The sequence below is a fragment of the Cavia porcellus genome, unplaced genomic scaffold, assembly GCF_034190915.1.
Source record: "Cavia porcellus strain 051 isolate PalLab524CR breed Dunkin Hartley unplaced genomic scaffold, mCavPor4.1 scaffold_31, whole genome shotgun sequence".
In the NCBI taxonomy this organism is placed as follows: Eukaryota; Metazoa; Chordata; class Mammalia; order Rodentia; family Caviidae; genus Cavia; species Cavia porcellus.
The window spans coordinates 857,059-880,360 of NW_026947514.1; the positions used below are offsets into that span (position 1 = coordinate 857,059).

Sequence of the window (23,302 nt, forward strand, 5' to 3'; positions counted from 1 at the left end):
AAGAGGCTCTTCTCCCTGCACAGGACAGATCTCTGCCTGGCCCCCACCTGACTCTGGACCCCAACCCTATCTCTAACCCTAACCCGCCCCACGGAACCCTTCCCTCCTTTGTGGCACCCTGGCTGGTGTCTCGTTCCTTTACTCTGTCACAGCCCTGTTCCGTGGACATGTCTGTAAAGTGCGATGGCTGACGTGGGCCATGCAGGGGACTATGGGGTCTCAGGAGGAGATGTCCTGCCTGGCACTCGTAGTCTGTAACCAGCTGTGGGTCTTGCTGTACTCTGGGTGGCTGGGGACCCCCCTCACTCTCAATTTCTCTTCCCCGAGCTGGCATTGAGCAGCCCACTGACTCCTGACAGTGAGTTTCAGCATGCGTGTACATGTGTGTGTACAGGTGTGTGTGTGAGCCTTATGTGAAGGCTCCCTGAAGACTCCAGGGCCCCAGCCCCTGAGCTATTGAGTGGGAGCTTTGGCTCCAACCCAGATCCAACTGCCCGGTGCCCCCTGGGCAGGGCCTCTCTGGGCTCCTTGTGCTGGCACAGGGATGGCAGCTGCCTCCTCCGGAGCTGCTGACTCAGGGCTGAGTCATCACACAGCTCCCTGGGGGAGGGGAAGTGTGCAGGGCCTGGGGCTGTAGCCTGGGGTGCAGGCTGGTGCGTGGCCTAGAAGGTGTGACCTGGTCAGCTCTGCTACTGGAATGGCCCTGGGGATTGTGCCATCTTGTGACCCAGGTGCTTTACCTGCTGCTGACAAGGTTGGGCTGGAGACTTTCTGCCTGGGTGTCCTGAGGAAGGAGCCAGGGTCCACCCCCAGGGCTGCTGGGGTCCTAATAGTCAATGCCTGCCAAACCCTCCAGCAAGGCCAGCGGCTGGCAGTAAAAACTGACCGGACAGCAAGGTGTGACCTGGAATAGGCCACATGGTAGTGGCCAGGCTGGTGCCCAGGGGTGGGTACAGGACCACTTGTAGGGGTCTGAAGTCAGTGAGGATAGAAGCAGGTTTCACCCCAAGAACAGGGAAGTGTGAGGGGCCCGGGTGGGCAATGTGGCTGGGCTGGTCAGGGATTAGGTGTGACTGGGAGTGGCACTGGGAGGGACAGCAGGCTGGGGAGGAGCCAGCTATACCCTCTACAAAGGGCAGCATGGCTCAGGTCAGCCAGGACCCTCCAGGGAAACCCACAGGGCTCTCCCTCAGGCCCAAGTGTGGTCTGACCTAGGAGCTGTCCCTTACCCGGGGCATGCAGGACAGCTGACCATGGCCTGGAACATCCTGTGCACTGGGCAGAGGACAGTGCCAGCCCTGCCTGTGGGCACTGAGCATGCAGCCCCAGTGGCTGGGCACCCTCAGGCGTGTGGTGGGCCTGACTCCTTATGCCCCTGTGGCACTGACTCTTTATGGACGGGGATCCCAGGCCCAGGAGACTGAGGCTCACCCCACTGAGTTGGAGCCCATCTCTGTGTCTCCCCGGAGTGGCCTGGTACCCTTTCTGGTCCCAGACTCCTTAGTCCTCTGGGTAGGGCCACCTCACCATTTTCAACCCACAGACACAGCAGGTGAGGCTGACATGGTAGCAGCTGGGCAGCCAGGGGACCTGGAAGGAGCTGGACCCAGTGGACACCAGGCCTCAGGCCCAGCTGTGGGGACTCCGGGGTGGGGCGTGAGACCTGTGAGCGTTGCTGTCCAGAGCATTGCCAGGTCCACCAGGCCTAACATGATGGGCTGTTCAGAGTACAGAGATGCCCAGGCTGGGTCTAGTTGGCCTGGCCACCCCGCTCTGCACTCAGCCTGTGGCCCTGGGCTGGAGCCTGACCTTGAGCTGCTTTGGCAGCTGCCATCCAGGGCTGTAGGGAGGGACGGGACGACAGGCAGGAAGTGGGACACCTGTCCAGCACCGGGATGGCAGTGGAGGGGCAAGTCCGTGTGTGGCCTGGTCCTGGGGTGGGGACGGAGTGTGGGGGTGGGTTCTGGGGAAGAGGAGCAGCAGCTGCTGTCAGGGAGGGCCCACCTGGCTGAGGGCACCTCTAAGCTAGGGGCCGGTGTCATCTGAGGCTCGGAGACATCCCAGTGGTTCCTGCAGCCGCCACCCTGGCAGCCTGCGCTCTGGAAATGGCTATTTTCTGGACTTTCTCCCTGGTGCCTTTCCGACTCCTTTCCCCGTGGCTCATAATTCTCCCTGGCCAGGGCACCACCCTGAGTTATATGGTCACGTCTGTGTCCTGCTCTGCCTGACCACACTGTTTCCTCTGCTGCACCATGCAGCGTAGGGAATGAGGTCAGCACCTCTGGGCGGGGTCAAACTGTGCTCTTGCCCAGGCTGAGCAGTGCAGGCCCCAGACAGAGCTGCTGGGTGGGAGAGCCCCTGGCCTGCGGGGGCGGGCAGGCCTTGCTGGGAGCAGCTGGGAACTGAGTCACACCCTCCTCCGGAACTCGGATGGTGCAGGAAGCAGAATTCCCATGGCCAGCTGCCTCCTCAGGAAGGGGGTGGGGTGGGGTGGAGGCAGGGGCACCGGGTGCAGGGGCAAAGCTCTCTGGAAACAGCCCTGTTGTGGCTCCCAGGGGGGCCTGCAGGTTGACAGGAGGGCTGTGGTGCTCTCCAGAGCTTCAGGGGCTCCCTGCAGGGGCCCCCTCTTGACTTCCACGTTTCCTCCCAGCTCTGTACAACCTCCCCACCACCCTGCCCGTGTTGGGTACAGCTCTGATGTCTCTTGCCCCAAAGGTCATGGCAACTATGGCTCAAAGCCGCCTGGGCCAGTGAGTGCCTCCACCCCACCTGATCTCTGAGGGTCAGAGCTGGTCTTGCTTTTTAGTGCTTATTTATACATGCAGCTGTGAGAGCAGCTGCAGTGTGTTCGGGGCTTTCTTTGCACTGTCGCACTATCCAGTTTAATTCTCGTGAACATTCTGCAAATTTGGTAACATCACCCTCAACAGTTTCCAGGTGTGGAGACCAAGGCTCAGAAAAGTGCAAGAACCTACCGGCTGGCCCAGCTGGTGATGCCAAGCCGAACGCAGAAAAACAGCCTCATCATCTGGAGAAAGGCTCGTCATGAAATCACCAGAGGTATGCAGTCAACTCCATCCAGTCCAGCCACAAGTAATGACCATCATGAGGATGCCAGCCTCATTCCAGAGACAGGGCTAGAAAGTGTTGAACAGCGGAAGGGAATAACACAATAATGCTTCACTTGAAAAAAGCATCGGGCCGGTGATTTAACTCAGAGGCATAAGCACCTGTCTGCAAGCGCTGGGTCATGAGTTCGATCCCTGGTACAAAAAAAAAAAAAAGAAAGAAAGAAAGAAAGAAAGAGCACCAAGTTGCATTGTGTTGGATTTCACTGAGAGGAACTGCTGAGCTTATCCGGGCAGAAGACTGTGGTCTCGAAGTCTCCGTTGATGAGGTGAGAGGGCTCGGAGGAACCCAGGCAGGCAGACGGCGAAGTCCCTCGTCATGCAGCCTCCATCCTGTGTGGATATGAGCCCTGTTCTGGCTTCTCCACAGCCGCCTTTCTCTTCTTCCCAGATGAGCTAACCGATGGCCACACTGGAAAACCTCTCACGCAGCCTACTGGAGACTCAGGAGGGGACCCAGCCCGGGTGGAAAGCACACTGCACGTCTAGGAAGCACACAGCCCTGCAAACAGTGCCCAGACCAGCAGCGCCTGCTCCCCCCTGCCCCAGCCTGGTGGGCCTGGGGTCCCCCCAGCCAGCACCCTAATCCGCAGTAACGGCGTTATTGGTCTCCTGTGAAACTTCTGAAGGGGTTCACACAGGATATCTCTGTGTCTGGCTCCTGGGCTCACTGTGAGCCCCACGAGGGTGGCCCTGGATGTGGGGGACCTACTGTGCCTCCTAATTCTGTCTGAAGTTGATGGACACACCAGTGCCTTGCGTGGCCATGCATCTTCTGGCACAGGAATGTGTTGCTCCGCATAGAGGTGCACACTGAGATGTGTTGCTAGGCGACATTGTTGTCCTGTGAGCATCGCAGAGTGCTTACACAAACTAAGAGCAAGCTGACGTTGTTAGGTGACCCAGGCTTATGGGACCACAGTGGCAACCATGCCCTGTCGATGAGCGTTGCTACAGCCTGGACTTGATGAATATTTGTGCTGGATGGTTGTGGGTTAGTAGATGCCGGCCGGCACTCCCATCCCTGCCAGACTGGCTCTCACCACCACTGGCAGCTGTCGGGAACCTCCTGCTCTGTATCCTGGCGGAGGACCCAGAGCTTTCATCTCTCTGGCTGGCCAGCTGTGGGCTGTGATGCTACCGTGTGAGTTCCACAGTTGCAGTGACTTGGGCACCTGCAGCCGTGTTTGCTGGGCATCCATGGTGAAGTGTCTCTATGGCTTCTCTCTTGTCATCTGGGTGTTGTCTGTCTTTCCCACTGACTCACAGGTGCTCTCATGTGTGCTGTGGGTTCAAATGCTCCGAACTGGGCCACTCTTGTGAATTGCAGACACACTGGCCTTCTGCTCCCGGACTTGAAACTCCTAAAACCCCCACTTAAATGATTGTGATGTTAATTCTGACTGTTCCTGAAAAAGGGCACAAAGAGGGACTAGTTTTCATCCTGGGGCCCCCTCACAGGTCACCCGCAGTTTTTCAGACCCTAAGACACCTGGTGGGCTTCAGGCAATGGTAACATGTGGGCTTAACCCTTGCTAATCCTACTCTCCAGTGAAAACATTCAACTTCAGTAGAAATAAAATGTTTACCTAAATGACTGCAGGGTAGACCAGGAGCCAGGAGGTCATTTGTAATCTCAGGAATGTTCCAACAAAGAAAAAAAAATCCTCAGAAATGTCTAACTTTGCAGAATGTGGTGGTGTACGTCTGTTATCTCAGCTATTCAAGAGGCTGAGGCAGGAGGGTTGTGAGACTGAGCTCAGCTTGAACAACTCAGTGAGAGCTGTCTCAAAAAGCAAAAGCAAAAGCAAAACAAAACAAAACAAAAGTAGGTGACTCAGGGGCAAAGCACCCCGAGTCCAATTTCTGGCACTGTAAAAACAAAACTAAACAAATTAACACAAGGCGAGGGGCCCTCAGCAGTGACTTGGCCACCTGCGCTGGTGCTGGCAGGAAAGGAAGCCGCCCTTTCCAGGAGTGGGTTAGGGGTTCAAGAGAGCGAGGTTTACGGAAAGTCGCAGGGAGCTGGATTTCCACAGTAGATGGCTTGTGGGGAAACAGCTGGTACTGCGCCCCAACACGAGGCTATACGGCCGCTGCCAGCTGGCGCCAGGGCCTGTTCAGGCTGCAGCGTTGGCCAGGGCGGCGGGCTGTGTGCGCTGCTATGCTGCTGTGCGCAGGGCGGCGAGGCACAGAGGCCACTGTTCCCAGGCGGTGCCTGCGGGCGCCATTGACGGTGACTCAGTGCGTGCTGGGTTTGTCCACATTTTCTGCATTTTTAGGCAGTGACTCCGTGTGCTTGGTGGCTGTTTTCAGCTCTGACCCCCTACGGGGAATGTGCTGGCCTCAGGCGCTGGCCCCGGCAAACCAGCATGGGGGAGCTGCTCCTGAGGAGACACCAGCTCCCTGCCGCTGCCTCCATCCACCCAGCTGCCCAGGCCAGGCCATTCTGGGCAGGTAGCAGTGCCCCGACACGGGGGAATCTGGGGCGGAGTGGCAGCCCAGCAGGGCTTGTACCCGGCAGGCATGGAGCCGAGGACGCCTCTGGCACTGTGACTCTACTATTTTAGCATTTACTCAGGTGAGTGCCTTGGCCTTCCTGAGGCCACAGGTCCCCACCCTGGGACCTCCCTTCGCCTGGGGACTTGGAAAGTGCCAAAGGCCTAGAAGGCTGTGGGAGCCTGTGTGTGTGTGTGTGGTAATGGCGGCAGTGGCTCTACCTGTCCGGGTTGGTCTCAGGAGCCCCTTTGCCCAGCGGCGGGTGCCTGTGGTCCTGGTCTCTGGGGTTCTTGAGATGTGGCAGTTTTGCTGTGGCAGAGGAGTGGGAGCAAGTTTCGGCGGCCACAGCCTCCCCGACCCTGGCCAGCCAGGATGTCTGCAGGAGCCTGAGAGGAGATAAGGACAAATTTAGGAAACAAACATGCAAAACCAAACAAGATCCCGGTGGGAAGCAGGGCAATCTGGGGCCGTTTGCCTGGCAGTGAGAGCGGAGAAAGGCAGCAGTCCCCTCTTCCTGCTCCTGCAGGGGATCACCAGGGCCCGCAGCAGGGCCTACGCGGCCCGCTCTGCTCCAAGTCCAGGCTTCAAGGGGAGGGCTGGGGAGGTTCCTAGCTGGAACTCAGTTCCGGGATGGAGCCTGGGGTCCGTGCCCAGGGGCACACACCCTCCTCAAGTGCTCCCCTGTGGCAGTGCCCGAGTCTCAGGCCTGGACATGAGAGCTGAACAAGAATTCAGACTAAGTGTGAAAGTTGACGTGGGGAGTCTAGGTGGATAAAGAAGGGAAAAACAGTAAAAAAGGAGCTGGTGGGAGCTGCAGGTCTGACAGATGTAAACATGGCAGTAAATAACCGGGCAGCGAAAGAGGAGTCCCATCCAGGTGGAGGCCAGGGCGGCCAGACCCCTGCCCACCGCAGGGCACAGCTGCATTCTTCAGGGTGCCCAGGAGAAGCCCTGGCCCTCGGTGTGCCCTGCCCAGCAGCCTGCAGGCCTGAGCACACCCGGTAAGCGTCTGCTCGGGTACCCAAGGCCACAGGCACCTGTCCCCTAGAACCCTGGGGCCGGGGGGCTGTCAGGAGAAAGGACAGGGTGTCAAGTGGCCTCGGCCTTGGCCAGCGCTTGCTGCCAGGCCTGGTGAGCTCAGTCCCAAAGGCGGGCACAGTGCAGAGTGCGAGGCGCTGGACCCCTCCCGGATGATTCTGGCACTTTGGAACTGGACAGGCAACCTGCATCCATCTCCACCGTCTCTAGCCAGCTCCAGCCCAGGCTGGGTGTCCCTCGGCTAGGAACGCAGGTCAGGGGCAGGCAGGCATTCAGAGCTGGCCTCCTCAGCTTCAGCTAAGTCCCACTCTGATTCAGACGAAAGCTGCCGTCACACCCTGAGGAAGTTTTCTTTCTTCGGGTTGTTTCGTTTTTTAGACAGGGTCTCATCGTGTAGTTTAGGATGGCCTTGACCTCACAGCAAAGCTCCTGCCTCAGCCCCCCGAGTGCTGGGGTGGCAGGTGTGTGCTGCCATAGGCTGTGTTCTTGTCGATGCTTTGCCACTGTAGTGGCCTGGAGGTTCACTGGTGGTCACAGATGGGGCATGACCTGGAAATATGGTGAATGTTTAAATTTTCAAAAACTATGACAATAAGAGACCATTGCCATAGTGCCCTGGGGTTCTCTGCCCGCCCTGAGACACGGATCCTACTTTGGGAAGCCGCTGGCTCCTTCATGAGGGTCTTTAGTTGTGCTATTGTGGCTGCTTTAGGTCCTGAATGTGCTAACGGCCTTAACTTCATGGTTACACTGACTTTGGAGAGGGAAGGAAGCCGCACAGGGCCAGGCCCAGTGAATGAGCCGCACCAGGGCACGGTGTCGCGTTCCCACGGCCTGACTTCCCAGTGGACGGCACAGGGCGATCACATTTGCTGTACTTCTTTTTTTTTTTTTTTTTTGGGTAGCAGGGATCGAACTCACGACCTCATGCTTGCTAGGCAGGCACTTACACGGCTCAGCTGAATCTCCAGTCTTGCTGACCTCTGATCACGCCTCGTAAACACTTGGGAGAGAGGACTCCAGAGCTGTTTCCAAAAGCAGGGAGGATGGGATGGTGTGTGCAAGGCGTACAAGGCATGGGAGCCGTCGGAGGGGAAGCTACGGCAAAGATGTTTCACTCTAACAAACTTTTTAAAATGTCGGCACTGATTGCATGTTCTGCCCCGCCTCCTGTCTGGGGCAGCTTGTTACGGTGATAGATTTCCCTTCTTACTCTGTGCCTGTGCCCAGTGGAGGTTTTCTTTGCAGTTCAGTGCCTCTGTTTCCCTGCTTTCCGAGGGCTTCGCTAGCTGGCCAGCTGCCTGGACACAGAGAGCTTGGGCAGCAGCAGAGTATAAATAAGCAGATTAAAGCTAGGAGGAGCGCTGTGAACAACACGTTTCCTTCATACACAAACCGGAAAGCCTGGATGAAGTGCACTTCTTGAAAAGAGATACCAAACACCCAGACTGGCTGCAGAGGCTGTTAGGGGGGAACCAATCTGCGGGTGTGTACAGGTGAAGATGATGGTTACTTTTCTCTGGTTGCTGAGACAAAATACCCAAGACCCAAAATAAAGAGGAAAAGGTTTATTTAGCTCACAGTTTGTGGACCTTTCAGTCCAAAATCAGCTGGCTCCAAGGTAAAGCGGCTCATGGCAGAGGACAGCAAAAGCAGTAAGAGCAAAAGGGAGAAGCAGAGAGAGAAGACTCTGTCTCTTATATTGTATTTAGCCAGCACCACCCACGTTACCGGGTGTAACACCATAATCCCAGCATTGGACCGTGAATCAATCACAGGTGCTAGAAGCCTGCCCCCATGACTGCATGAGGCTTTGGGGGGACGTCCAGACACAAACATAACAGACCTTGAGACGAAGTCACAGCTGGGCCCTGTGACTGATCCCAGAAACACACCCAGGCTCTGTGTCCGTCTCCTCCGTATCACTGGGTGCTGTCTCAGCCTGGGAGCTGCAGACCAGGCAGCACAAGCTTTGTTTCGTTACAGGACAGGGAGACCTCACGTGCGTCAGAAGTATTAAGCTGATGCCTCTCCAAAAATCAAACCAACCCTCCAAACGGCATTCTAGCCCCAAAGATGGTTTTACTGTGTCTACCAAACTGAAAGAACAGTTAGTTCCTTTCTCATACAAATTATCTAAAAAACAGGAAGCAAAACAAGCACATGAATGTTGGCCAGATCATTTTATGAGGCTAGAACAGAGCTGGAGTTTGACACCAGACAGTGCACCACAAGGGAAGAGAAAGCCCATTCCCTCCGGGCGAGTGCAGACCCACGACTGGCGTATGTGCTGGCCTCTGTCCTCCACAGCTGCCTGTGGCCTTGCTCCCCTCGCTGGTGGCTGGACAGCTCCTGGGGCTCGGGCCCTCTGTCCTCCCCTGCTCTGTGGTCCTTCCGGGACCCCTTCCTGTCCTAGGTCTGAGGGGAGGAGCTCTGAAAGCTGCTGTGTTCCCCTGAGAGCAGTGGGAGATGCACACAGAAGGTGCAAATCAGCACTCCAGGACCCAGGTCCCTCCCGGCCCTTTCCGTGTCCCCTGCTGTCATCTGCTAAGTGACTCCGGGCAGCGTTGCCATCAGCTAATGCTCTTTCTTCATTTCTTCACTCAGGTTTCCACCCTCACATTTCCTGTCCTTCCTGTCCCAGGACTCCTCCAACGCCCCACGTGGCCCCCAGGATTCTACTGACCCAGAGGTCTTGACGTGGGGAGTTCCGCTGGGGGCTTCCTGCCCCAGACCAGCGCTGCATCTCCAGGTCCCTGGGGTCCCGTGCAGCTCTGGGCCTGGGCGCCGGGCACTGCGGGGCTGCTGATTGTCTACCGGCAGAACGAGTGTGCACGCATACAGTGGTCTGGATGGTGTCTTTCCTCCCATTAAGCTGTTTGCCTGGGGCCTTTCCTTATAGCGTCGCACAGGGATTAGTGTGGCTCTCCAGGACCCCTGTCCACTGTCAGGAGAACAAGGTGCCGGGAAGCAGGGCCGGCCCCCCACAGCGTGCCCTGTTGAGGTCCCCGCTTCTCCACCAAGTTGTGATGCAGCACCAGCCCACACCGTGAGCTGTGCGCCTGCTGCCCAGGGCTGACCAAGCGTAGACATCCAGCCTCCAGGACCCTGAGCAAAGTCAGTGTCTTTTCTGTGTAAAGCGCTCGGCCTTGGGCCTCCTGCGACCACAACAGGAGGTGGGCTGGGACTGCGGCCTGCTCATGCACCAGTGAGACCTCGCTACACACACAGATGCACGCGTGTGACCATCTGTGTCCGGTCGGTGTCCATCTCTGCCTCTGGTCCAACCCGCCCTTGGTCACCTGGAGCCCAAACCTGATGCCGCCGCCTGCCTCTATTTACCCGGTAGCTGAGTCCTGTGCCCACGGGAGCAGCCTCAGGGCGCCTGTGCACTCTGTGCCTCTTCAGTGCTCGTCTCTGTTTTCCGTTCCGCTCCGGGAGAGCAGCAGCTCCCACTGGCCGCAGGGGCTCTCGCATCCCGCCTCTTCCTGGGGCTTAGGATTGGCCTGAGCAGGTGTGCACTGCACGCGCCTGTGTGTGGCTTGCACCACAGCAGGCTCCCCATGTCCTGCCCTAGTGTGGCAGCTCTCCTTGGGGCTGTGGCTGTGAGAGTCTCAGCACCCTCCACCCCCAGTTTTGAGGCCTGTGCCCCTTCTCCTCCTCATGAGGCCGAGGTCCCAGTGGGCAAGGGCCCCATGCCGATGCCTTCTCCCATGGAATACCCTGTCCACACGTGGCCATGTTGGCACCAGACATCGGGACAGAAAGGGGCTGACCTTTTCCTGCCTATCATGATACCTGTGACCAGGAAAAGCACAGCAAATGTATGTGATCATAGTTCCAGGTGACAAGGAACCTTCAGATTAAAGACTCAGAGGCCCAGATGGACTGGCCACACTCAGCCTAGGTTCTGTGAGGCATGGACAGTTGTTCGGAATGATGACTGCACAAATGGTATGATCTGAGGGTCCAGCAAGGCCTCTGCTTAGACTCCTCCCTGTTGCAGTGGGTGGGATCCCTCTGGAGCAGGCAATGTAGGTCAGATTTCTTTGTGGCTGCCCCACACAGGGGTGGAGGAGAGCTGAGGGCCATTGAGGGTTCGTGACTGGTTTAGGGGGAAGGACGTTTAGGGATCTACCTTTGGAAGGGGAATTCTGTTCTTTCAGAGAAAGGTGGGCAGGGGAATTCCGAAGGTTGGAGAGAGGCCTTGAGGCCCCAAACACGGCCCTCGGGGCAGAGTGGCTCCCGTACCCAGGGCGAGTGCACAGAAGGGCTCTGTGCTACTTCTGCTCTGCGTGGCCTCGGCCCACGCTGCACCCCAAAGGCAGGGCGCCCCGTCCCTCCTGGGAGGCTGCCCATGCTCACCCTCGAGCTGGAGCTGCTGGCCTCTGCTCCCGGGGTCTGCGTGGGTCCAGGTCTCCTCTACTCGGTCCCCCTCCATCGCTGCCTCCTCCTCTCTCCTTCCCTTTCCCTCTTTCTTTCATTCTTTTCAGTGCCAGGATTGAGCCCAGGATTGAGCAAAGCTGCATCCCTGGGTTTTAAATTCTGAGGCTGGTCTCTAAGTTACTAAGGTGCCCGGGCTGGCGATGTTTCTGCCTCAGCCTCCAGGATGCTGGATTTCCAGTTGTGCCCCAGCTGCCTGTTGTCCCCTTTCTCAAGGCTGTTCCTCCGAGCCCTGCATAGGTGTCTCCCTTGTGGAGGGCAGGCTGAGCCCTTGCTGGGGACCCCTCGGCTGCCGCCCTGGGCCTCTGTGCTAGCTGTTACCACCAGGGGACAGCGCATGCTCCGCACAGCCCTGTGTGTTCTGCAGATCCTGGCGTGGGTCTCCTTTGTGGAGCCAAGGATTTCCAGACTCTGCTCAGTGCTGGGAGGTCCCAACCCGCTCCTCCCCTTTCCGGGAAGCCAGCTGTGTGTTCTCCTTTCTCCTCGCTTCCTGTCCCAACCCCTGGCTCCTGCGCTGGGGCAGATCTCCTGGCTCTGCTGTGGGCAGCATGGCGGCCTCCCCAGGTCACAGTGTGTGTGCAGCTCAGGCCCGTGCTAAGTCCCAGCACCTCAGGCAGCCACACCCTGGGCTCTCGTCCTCCCCACCTGCAGCCCTGACACACTGCACAGGAGCCCCTGCCCAGCACTCAGAAGGTCACCACCGTGTCCATCGGTGACACTGGGTTCCCACCCAGCCCACATCCTTGGAGTCCCTGCTGGCCAAGTCACGGCCACTGAGGATGGACTGCTCGCCCCTCACCCACCCATCCCACACTCGGGCTGCTATGAGTAGTGCTGCCAGGAGCTGGGCGTGTCTGTCCACGTCTCCTTGGGCAGCGCCGTCCAGCATCTGTGGACACTGCCTCCATCTGGGCTGCTGCATCCAACCTCCCCGCTGTGGAGTCTGGGCCTGGGCTCCCTGTGTGCTCACTGATGTCTGTCTTTGGCTTTGACAGCAGTTATCCTGGGGACAAAAGCTGATCTCTAAAGTTTTAATTTCAGTGAGAATTCAAACACTTTGAGGTCTAGAGTTCTATCTCTTACCCATCTAGAAAGCTTGGTCGGCCCATGCTCCTGGTCTGTTGTCACAGTTCTTGACCATCGCACCGAGCAAAAGGGTGAGAGGCCACTCGCAGTCCACGTTCACACCCCCAGGAGGCTGAGGTGGGCTGTTCTCGCTGAAGCCCCGCAGCGCAAGTCCCGTGAAGACAGCCTCGAAGGAAGCCTCTCGGGCTTTTCATGGGTAGAATCAGGAAGTAAGGAGAAAGGACAGAGGAGGACATCTGTGCAGGGACCGGAGGACAGGGGCCGAGGTCTGTGGTGTCTGACCCTAGGGCTGGCCTGGGTGATAACTCGGAGTGCAGGGAGGCGGAAGCCAGCACAGGCCTTCCTTCGGCCGGGCATCTGCTCCTGCCTGGACCTGAGGCCGGGCTGCCTTTGGCCCCTAGCGGTGGCTCTGGGAGGTTCGGGCGCCCTCCCTGCTGCTCACCCTGTGATTTCCGCTCCGTCCTGACCGCGTCCATGCACGCACATGGAAGGGAGCCATGCACTTGGCCGTGCTGTCTACTGGACAGACTGTGTGGAGCAGTTTCATGTCCCCACCCACCCTGTCCAGGTCCCATGGCTGCTCTCCACAGAGGCACCCCTGTCACCGTGAATGATCCCATACTGATGACAGCACTGTTGGAGCCCACTGTGTGCGCCAGGGTCCCTGTGTGTCATATGTGCTGTGGTGTGTCCACCACTGGTGTGGCTCCCCGCTGTTCAGCCCCTGTGACCTCCACGTCACATAGGGTCCCCAGGGCCCCAGGGCTGCTGTCACGTGGAGTGCGGCTTCCTTAGGACGGCCCCTCACGCCTGTGGCCTAGGCTGGGTTTGCTGTGTCCCCCTTCTAATGGCCGCAGCTGTTGCTGGCTTCACGGTGCTGGATGGCAGGATCCGCCCCTCCTCGGAAAGTAGCAGTTGTCTTAGTTCACAGGCCGAGTGTGACAAGTGTCCTAAAGTGTGATGACCTTGTGGAAGATGTGGCCGCACCTACCCAGGAGACATGGAGCCCCCTCAGGCACAGGCAGATGGCCGGAAAGATGTCAGGGAGCTGGTGCCTCGGCCCAAACCCCAGGCCCCACACAGGCTCACCCCCAGCCCTGGCCACGCAGGCTCCAGGAGGCCTGAGTGCTGGCCTCAGGCTCAGGATGGTGTCTCGGGGTTCACTGCAGTGAGCCTGGGTGAGAAGGGCAGCAGGGAGCCTGGGCTGAGGCCAGGAAGGCACCGCCGGGGCACAGAGCTCCCCGCCTTGGTCTGGGCTGTGCCGCAGGATGCTGGCTTCACATGGAAGCTGCTGTCAGGGCTGGTGCAGGACAGATGACTCATTGCCACCTCGAGGTGCCCCCACAGGCGCACTGCATATGACAGTCGCCCCATCTGGTGGCTTCTGACAGTGACCAGTGATCCTGTGCGGCTTCTGTGAGGTGGTGTATTCTGAGAGGGTGGCCCCTCTCGTGGCTATAGGACATGGCGTTGGGATGGGTCCCAGGGCCTGACCCTCATGCCGTCTCCTCCACTGTGGCTCCTCCTGGGGCTGCCCACAGACTTTGTGTGGTGCTGGCCCCCATGTGAGCCATTTCCTGGCTGCTGCAGCCTACACAGGAAGGCAGCTCGGCCCTGGGGCTGTCCCACTGTGGGTCACAGCAGCGGACATTGGAGCCAGTGGCAGCAGAAACAAAGCCGAAGGTTTCAAACGCGCTAAAGACTGCAGGACACAAGTCTGGATCTGGCCTGACAGGCCCAAAGCTGGCCACAGCCTTCGCCACTGTGACCCCCGAGAGAGCCCGGCTGGCTTTTCCTGCAGTCTTGCGGGAAGCCAGCAGCAGGCAAAGCCATTAGCTGCACCAGGGCTCCCTCTCTGGATGTTCCTGTCCCTTCGAGGTCCCCTGAGAGGCCAGCATGAGGTCACCTCTGTCCCGGCCTGGGGACGCGCCCTCTGTCAGGCCCAAACTACCAGGATCTGAGCCTGCCGATGCCACCAGGACCATGCTTTGGTCACTGAGGACCCCAGAAACGCACCCCGTGTGGTCCTGGTTCTCCGGCCTCAAGTTCCCATGCATACCGGGCCAGACTTGTTCTGGAACAACTGTGACACCCCAGACAGAACAGCAGCGTACACCAGAACTAGAAGGTTTGGAAAGAAGGTGGGGCTACGGGAAACAGAAGTAACTGGAAAAGCAGTTAGAAATCACAGCAAAGGCATTTAAAATTAAAAATGTAGAAATGGCTGAGTGAGGTGGGGCGCACAGTAACCCTAATACTCTGGGAGGCTGAGGCAGGAGCATTGAAAGTTGGAGCCCAGCCTGGGCAGCTTAGTGAGATCTTGTCCCAGAGTAAAAAATAAGGACGAGGAACGGGGCTCAGTGTGAAGGCCCTGGGTTTGATCCCCAGTACTAGAAAAAGTAAAACTGCAAAAGAAACAGAAGGATCCTAAGAGAAAGCGGAGGGCAGAGAGGCCCGTGGGGCGGGGCTGAGCCTGATCTCAGGGAGGCTGCAAGCTGGCTGGAGGCTCAGCTTGGGATTCAGCCCTGCTGCACAAAGGGGCCTGGGGGTCGCACTGGCGTGGGACCACGGAGCCCCTTGTGTGGTCCGCCTGCCTGCCAGGCTGTGGTTGGGTTGTGGCCTTTGTGTCCATGAGTGTGGACAGGGGATCGGCGCAGGTCACAGGGCCTCTCAGCCGCGTGAGGAGGATCTGGGGACCAGGGCTGGGGCCTGGAAGTCCAGGGTAGGGGATGGGCGATGGGTTGGCACAGGGATGGCAATGGCAGCGGCAGGACGATGACGGGGGAGGAGGACAGATCTGGGCCCCAGACGGGCGGGGCTGCTGCCGCCTGGCCGAGGACGTGTGGGGCGGGGGCGCCCTCTGGTGGTGTGAGGCGCCGGCGCCTTCCCTGACCTTCTGTGGTCCCCACTAGGGCTCCAGACCTGGCTGCGGTCTACACCTCCCTGCCCGGGCAACCGGATTCCCACCAGGATTCCCAGCAGGGCGGTGGCCCGAGTGGGTGCTGCAGTCCTGGTGCGGGCAGGGACCTGACTGCAGCTGATAGGGAGTCTCTGTGCGCTGTCGAGCGATGACAAAGCCTCTTTTGTCCCATGTGCTTGTTTACGTGCAGAGCTGCTGAGCGCTGCATCTCTGGGGCCAGAGCAGGGCGGCTGCCAGGCACTGTGGGCACCTGGGAGCCCCAGGGGCCGGGCCTGAGCGGCAGCCCCCAACCCTGCTGCTGTATCGGCAGTGCCAGTGACTTGGGCCTGGGTCCATGCTGCTATTAGCTGTGAGCTAATAGTTGTCAAAATAAGTGAAGCCAGCAGAAGATTGGAAAGACAGTGAAGAGCTTCGGGAACAAAGAATAAAAAGTGACATTTCAGCCCACATGCCTGATACTGCTGATCTCATTCTCCTGTCCCTGTCTCTCTGTCTCTGTCTCTGTCTGTCTTTCTCGTCCCCCTGCCCAGCCCTGCTCTGCCTCTGCGCTGCACCACTGATCTCCACCCGGTTGGTGTTCATGGCGGGAGGCGCCACCTCTACCTCTGCTGTCCGAGTTTCTGCCTCCTGACACTGCACACAGGTGGGTGAATTTCCACACCAGAGCCCTGGGACACCAGCGCTGGGGGTGTTAGTTGCAGGGATGTATAGTGAGGGTGAACGATTTTCCAGCACAAAGTACAAAATTCTGTTGGAATGGAAATAAAAGGTAAGGGAGAAAAAAAGATACCCATTAAAGAGCTGTGTGTGTGTGTGTGTGTGTGTGTGTGTGTGTGTGTGTGTGTGTGAGAGACGGGGGTTAAGCCCAGGACCTTCACATTGAGCTACACTCTCAGCCTTTTTTATTTTTTAAATTTTGAGACAGGATGTCCTCAAGCACTGAGTTGCCCCGGCTGGATTTGAACTTGTGATCCTCTTGCCTCAGTTTCCCACGAAGCCGTGATCACAAGTGCGTGCTGCACACGGTGCCAAAGTATTGCCTTGTAAGTGCTGGCGGCGAGCTCGAAGTCTCTGTGCCATGAGGCTTGTTGGGTCCTCTTAAAAGACCAATCCCACCATTTGTAAAAGCATTAACCACAGATGCCCACAGCCCCACGAACAAACCTCAAACTATTCCGTGGAGCAACAGATGTCTCACCCCAAAGAGGACACGCCAGGCCAAAGCCCCATCAGCCCCGGGTCACCTCCTGTTCCCGGACGACTCTCCTCTGAGGCTGCAGGTATGTGGCCCCTGTGGCGAGCATCCCCGTGCTCAGGCTCTCCACTCCCTGAGGCTGCTGCATGCAAACTCCACTTTGAAAGAGGAAATAGTCCCAAGGCGTGTAGTGGCTTGACTCAGCTGGTGATCTTCAAGGTGGACTGGGGAGGGCAGAGCGCCAGAGGGGGAACTGGTGGGAGAGCATGACCGGGTTGTGCTGATGGAGGCGGCAGGGTGGGTGGTGCCGTGGTCAGCGCCTCCAGCTCCGGAGGTGTCTAGGGACTTTCCTGTGATGCAACAGGAAGCTGAGAGTTTCAGATGCTGGTGAGATCTCTGATGTCCCTGTTTGAGGGGTGCAGGACAGGCAGAAACCCAGGCTGGAGGCTGAGAGCTGAGGCCCCTGTGGAAAGCCTGTTCCTGATCTTTCAGAAGTGACAGTGTTACTTTGTTTAGCCACTGCATTACTTCTAAGAGACCATGTTCAGTGACAATGTGACTTGTAAAAGAAACTCTAAGAAGTTTAGAAGTAAAGCTGTTTCCTGTAAGGACCCAGAAAACACAGTAACCAGGGGTACTGCTGAGAGGAGTGGAACGGAAAAGAGCTCAGGTCTAGCTCAAGCTCCGGAGAAATTCTTCTGAGTCAGCTTCCTAAAGGAAAGCACAGCTTCACCCTTCCTTTCTTCCGGAATTACTTAAGAGTAACGCTGTCCTCTGGCGCCACTTGGGCTATTGCCCGTGATTTTTGTCGCCCAGTGCCCTCGTTAGGAAGTGAATGAAAACCTGTGGCCGGCAGTGTTTCCCTGAGGCACAGCTGTCTGGAGGGCCTCACATTTCCTGAGTGCTGCCTGCGCGCTGGGCTCAGTGTCCTGCGCGGGTTAAGGGTCAGAGGATGGCGGAGGAGCTCAGGCGACAGATTTGGAAGCACACTCAACCCGCCCCGGGCCCGAGGGGCCGAGTAGCCCCTCCGTGCTGCACCCTTGCCGTGTGGGGCAGGCCGGGTGGAGGTTAGGACTTGAAAAGCACTGTCCATTGTTAGTGCTGAGACTCACGGCACAGTCCACCCTCCAGGAAGCTCTCGGTCCCTGGGCTTCTCGCAGGTGCTCTTTGCCTGTTTGCTTGCTTGGTGTCTGAAGGCAGGTGCTTTCTTTCTTTGTGGCACACTGAGTCCTGCATGCCTGGTGTTTGTGTGGCTGTTACCCTTCCATACCCGCTTTGATCTGGCAGGCGCCGACAAGGTGTGTTGAAGGCTCCCGCTGTGCCTCGGCTCAGGGACGCCTTCCTGCCTTTCTAGTGGTCTTCTCCATGTTTTGGAGCCAAAGGTTAATAACTGTGATATGGTCTCAGCGGATGTGTCAGCGTGGCCCTGCTGGGGACTTCCCTCCGTCAAGGTCTCTGCAAGCCTCATATCTTGTTTCTAATTTAATTTCCTGCAAGATTGTGTGGGAGTTTGCTCCTTAGTGATTGTAGAAAACAAAAGCAACATCCTGGCTTCTTTTGCCAGCAAAGAGAAGTCCAGAGAATAAGAAGCAACATGCCCAGGGACCCTGTGTGTGCCACACTCCAGCAGGGTGGCCTCCTACTCTGAGACCACTGTCCCATAGTGATGGCTGGTGCTGCTTGGAAGGTGCTCTTTGGTCATTACAGGGCCACCTTGGGCTTAGTCCCCACATCCCACAGGGGCAGAGGTTGTAAATTTGGTAGCTCCAAGGCCAGGTGCTGCCCAGTGGCATGTGTCCCAATCTACAGGGTGTTGAGGGCATCCTGGGAGGGCCCTGGGCACCTTGGGGTGCCTCACAGGTCAGTGCTGTTCGTCGCCTGAGTAAGCAGAGTGTCCCCTGGGGCCTGGGCAGAACAAGTCCAGTCTCCAAAGTCACACCACTGACCTGTGTGTGTGGGGCGGTCTCGTGGACATCGTCAGAGCAGGACACACCCTGGCTGGGGCCAGCTAACTCACTGTCACTCGCTCACTCAGCAAGGGCTGTTCTCTCTCAGCCAAGGCTGGCAGAGCCCTGGCATCCTGCAGGCTTGGGAGCTCGGGGTGGCACCAGGAGGCTTCTCTGCTGTGTCCCTCTGGGACCTCTGGGAGGCTGTGGGTCACAGGCTGTGGGGACACCAGCAGGGGCCTGAGGAGGGGCAGCAGGCACGGCACTGGCCAGGGAGCACAGAGGGTGGGGAGGGATGGGTATGGCCGGGCCCGGTTCCCATAGCAGGCCTCCATGTCGAGTCACCCGCTGCTCAGGTCTCCTTCCAAGTTTTCCTGGGCCTGGGAAATTGATGGGCCAGGTTTGGTCCTGTGCCATCCATGAGTTACCCTGGCCTAGTGGGCAACACCTGCCCCGGCGAGGCCGGGTTCTATGAGGACCTGGCCAGAAGCCGTCAGTTGACATATGCCATGCTTGAGCCTCTACCGACCCTAAGTGGCTCCCTGACCCGCTGGATGGGGAGGAAGCAGGAGGGTGTTACTCAGGTGAGGCCGGGCGTGGACTGTGCCCTGCAGGATCCATGTGACTAGCCGGGCGCTGTGTAGGCAGCATGTGGGTGGGAGGCGGCTCAGGGTGTGAACTGCGCAGCCCTAAGGGGTGAAGCAGGTGCTGGGGTCCTGGCTATGACTGGGGAGGGCAGGTGAGGAGCAGGGGACCCCTGGGGCCTCTCCAAGTGTCTCTGGTAAGCCCATGGGGTCAGGGACCTGCTCTGTCTCCTCGACTTGTCTGCTTCTTCTAGGGGATGGTTGAGGGTGGGGTCCAGGAAGGGGGACCTCAGGCCTCCTCACTCCCCAGCGCTGCCCTGCCTGAGGATCTGCACCTCCAGGAGACCCCCTAGTCTGCAGTCCTGCCCCATTGCCCTCTGCTTGGGAGCCTGGCCTAGGGATGCTGTGGCTGGGGCGGCAGCAGGGTGCTGAGTCCTGGGTACAGCTGGTATCTCGGGACCTGGGTCCCTGAGTGGGGGGTGGGAGGCCCGTGGGGAGCAGAGATGTGAAGACAGCTCATTTCTCCTCACTCTTCCCTTGGGCATTTGTGGGGAGATGGAGGTTGTGAAGTTCAGGAAGTCCTGGGTCCTGCCTGGGAGGCATCACAGGAGCCTGACACCTCCAGTCAGCAGGGGCCTCACAGGTGCATCTGAGCAGGGGAGCAGGGTGTGTGCGGCACCCCAAACTCTGCAAGGCATTTCTGGCTGAGGAGTCAGGCAGGAGCAAGGCCAGGAGATACTTGTCTTCCACCTTGGGGCAGCTGAGGTCATACCCATACTGGCCACTTGGAGGCGCCCAAGCTCCACTCACAGCTGGGAGCGCCCAGGGAGGGGAAATCGCGTCAGGCCAAAGGGGCATCTTGAGGAGGGTGTGTGTGGACTGAGTGGGTGGTCAGTGCCGGGGCAGTGCCCACGAGGGAGTGAATAATGCATGCTGCAAATGAAGAATTAAAGGGGTGTGGGAGGGGGCCGTCCTGCGTTAATATTTATTAAACCCACAGCCATTCCTCCAAGAGCCTCATGAATATTAATTCCCAATAAACCTTAGTCTGAAGGGGGTTGCTTCTCTCAGAGAACCTGTCTGGGGCTGTGCTAGGGTGGGGGAGGCCTGGGGTCCCTTGAGAGCCTGATTCTGAGGGCTCTACGTTGCAGCCAGTGGTCCCAGCCTGCCCTGCTGGCTCCCACCAGGTTCAAGACCCACAGAGTGGCCCTGTTGACACATTAGGACCCAGGAAGCCCCTGGCCAGGGCCCTAGTCTCCCATGGTGAGTCTGTGTGTCCCCTGGGCTCTGTTGGTCACGCACACGGAAGGGGTGCAGCTGTGATGCCAAAGCCCCAGGCCCTACCCCTCGGTCTACTCTGTGGGTGTGGGGGAGTTTACCGGGCCCAGAATCCAAGCTCTGTCCTGTGTCTACCCCAGGGCCAGTGATCTAGATGGTGTCAGCAGGGTCTAACGTGACCTTTCTGCTCATAACCAGCTGCTTTCCCTGCCGGGTGCCCCTCAACTTTGGGCACCTTCGACTTAGTTCGCAGTCTGCGTGGCCCTTTTGGGGCACTGTGGCTGGATTGCTGCGCTGTGTCATTTGCCTGTGTCTGGTGGGCACGGCTGACCTCTATGTTGCGTCCCTTCCGTTCATCCCCAGCTGCTCAGCAAGGAGCCATGTGGTTTCCTAAAGGGGTCCAGAGGTGCCAATCCGAAGGCAGATTCAGAGACTCTGTGTTGCGCCCCAAGCCTTCCCCGTGGGCGTGGCCCCTGGGGTGGTGGAGGATCCCGCGTCTCGGAGGCTCCTGCTGCGCCTTGGTCCTGGTTCCTGGCTGCTCACAGTGGTGCAGAGGAGCAGGACCAACTGGCGGCTTCCTCTTGGGAGTGTCCTGGGGCTTCCCTGTCACAGTCGTGGCATTGTGCAGTGACAGTCACCCCTTCTTTCCCCACCCAGATTCCTGCTTCAGTCTCTGGGTTCGTGGCTCTCACTGGGCTCTCAGGACTCATCATCGGAGGGTGACCAGGGCCCCCTCGACCACTCTGGACCTCGCGGTGTTTGTGGCTGATGTCCGAGGGAGGTGGATTCTCTGAGGCAGGGTGTCCTCTTCCACCTGTAGCACTGTGAGTTTCGCCGTCATGAATCAGTGTCCGCTCGCCATGGCCCTCTGCTCTGTACACCGGGACCATCCCTGCGTGCTCTGGCCCCTGGGTCCTTGGGTTCTGGGCTTGGGGAGCCGTGCTGGACCGTGTGTTGTCCTTTTTGGTCATTTTGTTAAATGCCATTGATTGTGAGGCGCCTGCTGCTTTATGCGCCTGTAAGAAAGAGAAAATGCTCCCTGTGAGCGGTGACACAGTGCTTGGTCACGCAGAGCCCTACTTTACATTCATCAAAGAGCTCCGCCGGACTCACTTAATCACAGGATTTTATCACAGCCCACTCTTCTGCATACATAAAAAGGAAAATAAAAGCAAAATATGCAAGTCTTCACAGAGCTCAGGACTGGTGCTTCCGAGTCAGAGTCCAGCTCGCTGTCACTGGGTCCCTGCGCCACTGGGGTGGCAGGTGTGTGCAGGGTGGCGTTCCTGAGACGGTAACGCAGGGTCCCTCCAGGCTGCTGTGACACGGCTGCTCCCGCTCTCCTGAGGCCTGGTGGGAAGCTTGCAGGTGTGGTCCCCTCTCCTTTCCTGGGGTTTAGTTGGTGGACTTCCATCCGTCCATCCGCCTGGCTGCTGCTCAGTGTCTGTCAGGAGCTGAGGGACCTTTCCTCGCCTGCTCCTCCTACCCATGCTTCGATTAGCAGGCCTGTGTAGCCTTGTGAGCAAGCTGGAAAAGTTTGAGTCGGCCCCTGTGAACTATGGGGTGCCCTGGACAGAAGCTGGGGACCGAGGTGCTGAGGGAGGGGGATGGGGCACACCCCTAGGCCCTCCTAAGGGATGCTGTGCTCTGCACCCAGGGATTGGGGTTCCCTGAAGGTTGACGGCGCCTTGGATGTCCCTCGCACAGAGGAGGAGCTGGTGTCGCAGGTCACAGGTCATAGGCCATGGGTCATGGGGAGTTGGGGGAGGGGGGCCCAAAGGCCTGACCAGTGCCTGCTGCGCCCCAGGCCCCAGTCCTCCTGAGGCAGAGGCTGAGTGGCCTGGTGGAGGGTACTGCTCTCATCCTGCGCTGGAGCCTGCCGTGGGAGGCCCAGGGTGGGCCTGGGATGGTGCTGGGCCCTCGGGAAACTGTAAGAGCACAGCTGCGGCCCTTGATGGGGTGCAGCTCAGGGCACACTGGCCCCTACTGCGAGGTACAAACATCACAGGGTACCTAGTCACGTGCCACCGAGCTGCAGAGGAAGAGGCCTGGCTGCTGGCTACTGGGGCCTGCTGTGTCCGCTCTGTACACAGCCTCCTGCGCACCCGTGTCTGTTTCCACAACATTCGCAGTCTGTCCCTGGTGGCCCTGCCTGGTCTCCCTCTGTGGGGCACTGTGTGGCCCCAGCTCTGAGCCCTGCAGAGTCCTGGGCTCGGGCCCATCCTCGAGCAGGACTGTGCTGGGCTGTCCTCACAGGGAGGGCTGTGACAGAAGCAGGAGGGGCCGGCCGAGCGCCCCAGGCTGGGGCTCCTGGCCTAGGATCAGGGACAGGGCCTGGGATCCCGCAGCCCCAGCAGTGGCGGATGTGTCCAGATACCGTGAGCCTGCAGGCTCCACGCTGCGGGCAGGGCCTGTCCCTCCTCTTCTCCGGCCTGCAGGCCCCAGCCCTAGCTGTCTTGGGAGCAAGGTGGTGCCTGAGGTTGGGCCAGGGTTTCAGGGCCCCAGCTTCCTGGACACAGCGGTGGCCTTGGGTTGGTCTCCTGGTAGGTGCCCACTGCTCTCCCGGCTGGGCCATGGTGGGGTGGGGGGGTTCAGCCTGCTTAATTATCCAGTGATTTAAGTGAGAATGCAAAGGGGTTTTTATTAATTTGCATATAAAAGTTATGAAACCCAAAATATCCGGGACATGGCAAATTAGTGCGCCGTAAACCCGAGCAGGTAGGCGGGGCTTCCTGAGCATTGCAGCCGTGATAGAGGTCAGCAGGGAGACATATGGGTGCGCGTTAATGGTCTGGGCGCACGCCTGTGAAATTTATCCCTTTCTGCTTTCCTCCAGTGGGTATCTTAACCGTGCTCTTGTGTATATAACGTTAATTCAGTCATAAAATAAAAGGCAGCAGCTCAGAGAGCAGCCTGTGCAGGCCAGTAAATCCATGGCATTGTGAGTGCTCAGGCGCAGAGGGGCAGGGACTGGGGCGGGGGCCCCGGCTGACGGGCTGAGCCCCAGTGAAAGCCTCCTCCAGCTGTCCCACCCCAGCGCTGGGTCCCCTGCCCAGGAGGTGTTCCCTGGTGGAGAGGGTGGTCATATGGAAGGGGCAGCTGGGGGTCTCTGGCGGGGTCTCCTGGGAAACCACAAAAGAGCCCGGTAGGGAAGTGGGTCCCCCTGCTGGCTCCCCCTGGGGTGT

The 23,302-nt window shown here is 58.7% G+C and overlaps 1 long non-coding RNA gene across 2 annotated transcripts; it reads left to right on the forward strand.

Moving 5' to 3' along the window:
* Nucleotides 1-5,249: 5,249 nt before the first annotated feature.
* Nucleotides 5,250-21,304, forward strand: LOC106026053 (uncharacterized). Of its 2 annotated transcripts, none has more exons than XR_001199677.3 (4): nt 5,250-5,709; nt 15,645-15,757; nt 16,040-16,394; nt 20,775-21,304. It is a non-coding gene; the product is annotated as an uncharacterized LOC106026053 (long non-coding RNA). The 2 variants fall into 2 exon arrangements; XR_010044921.1 differs by lacking the exon at nt 20,775-21,304 and adding an exon at nt 19,991-20,755.
* The last annotated feature ends 1,998 nt before the right edge of the window (nt 21,305-23,302 follow it).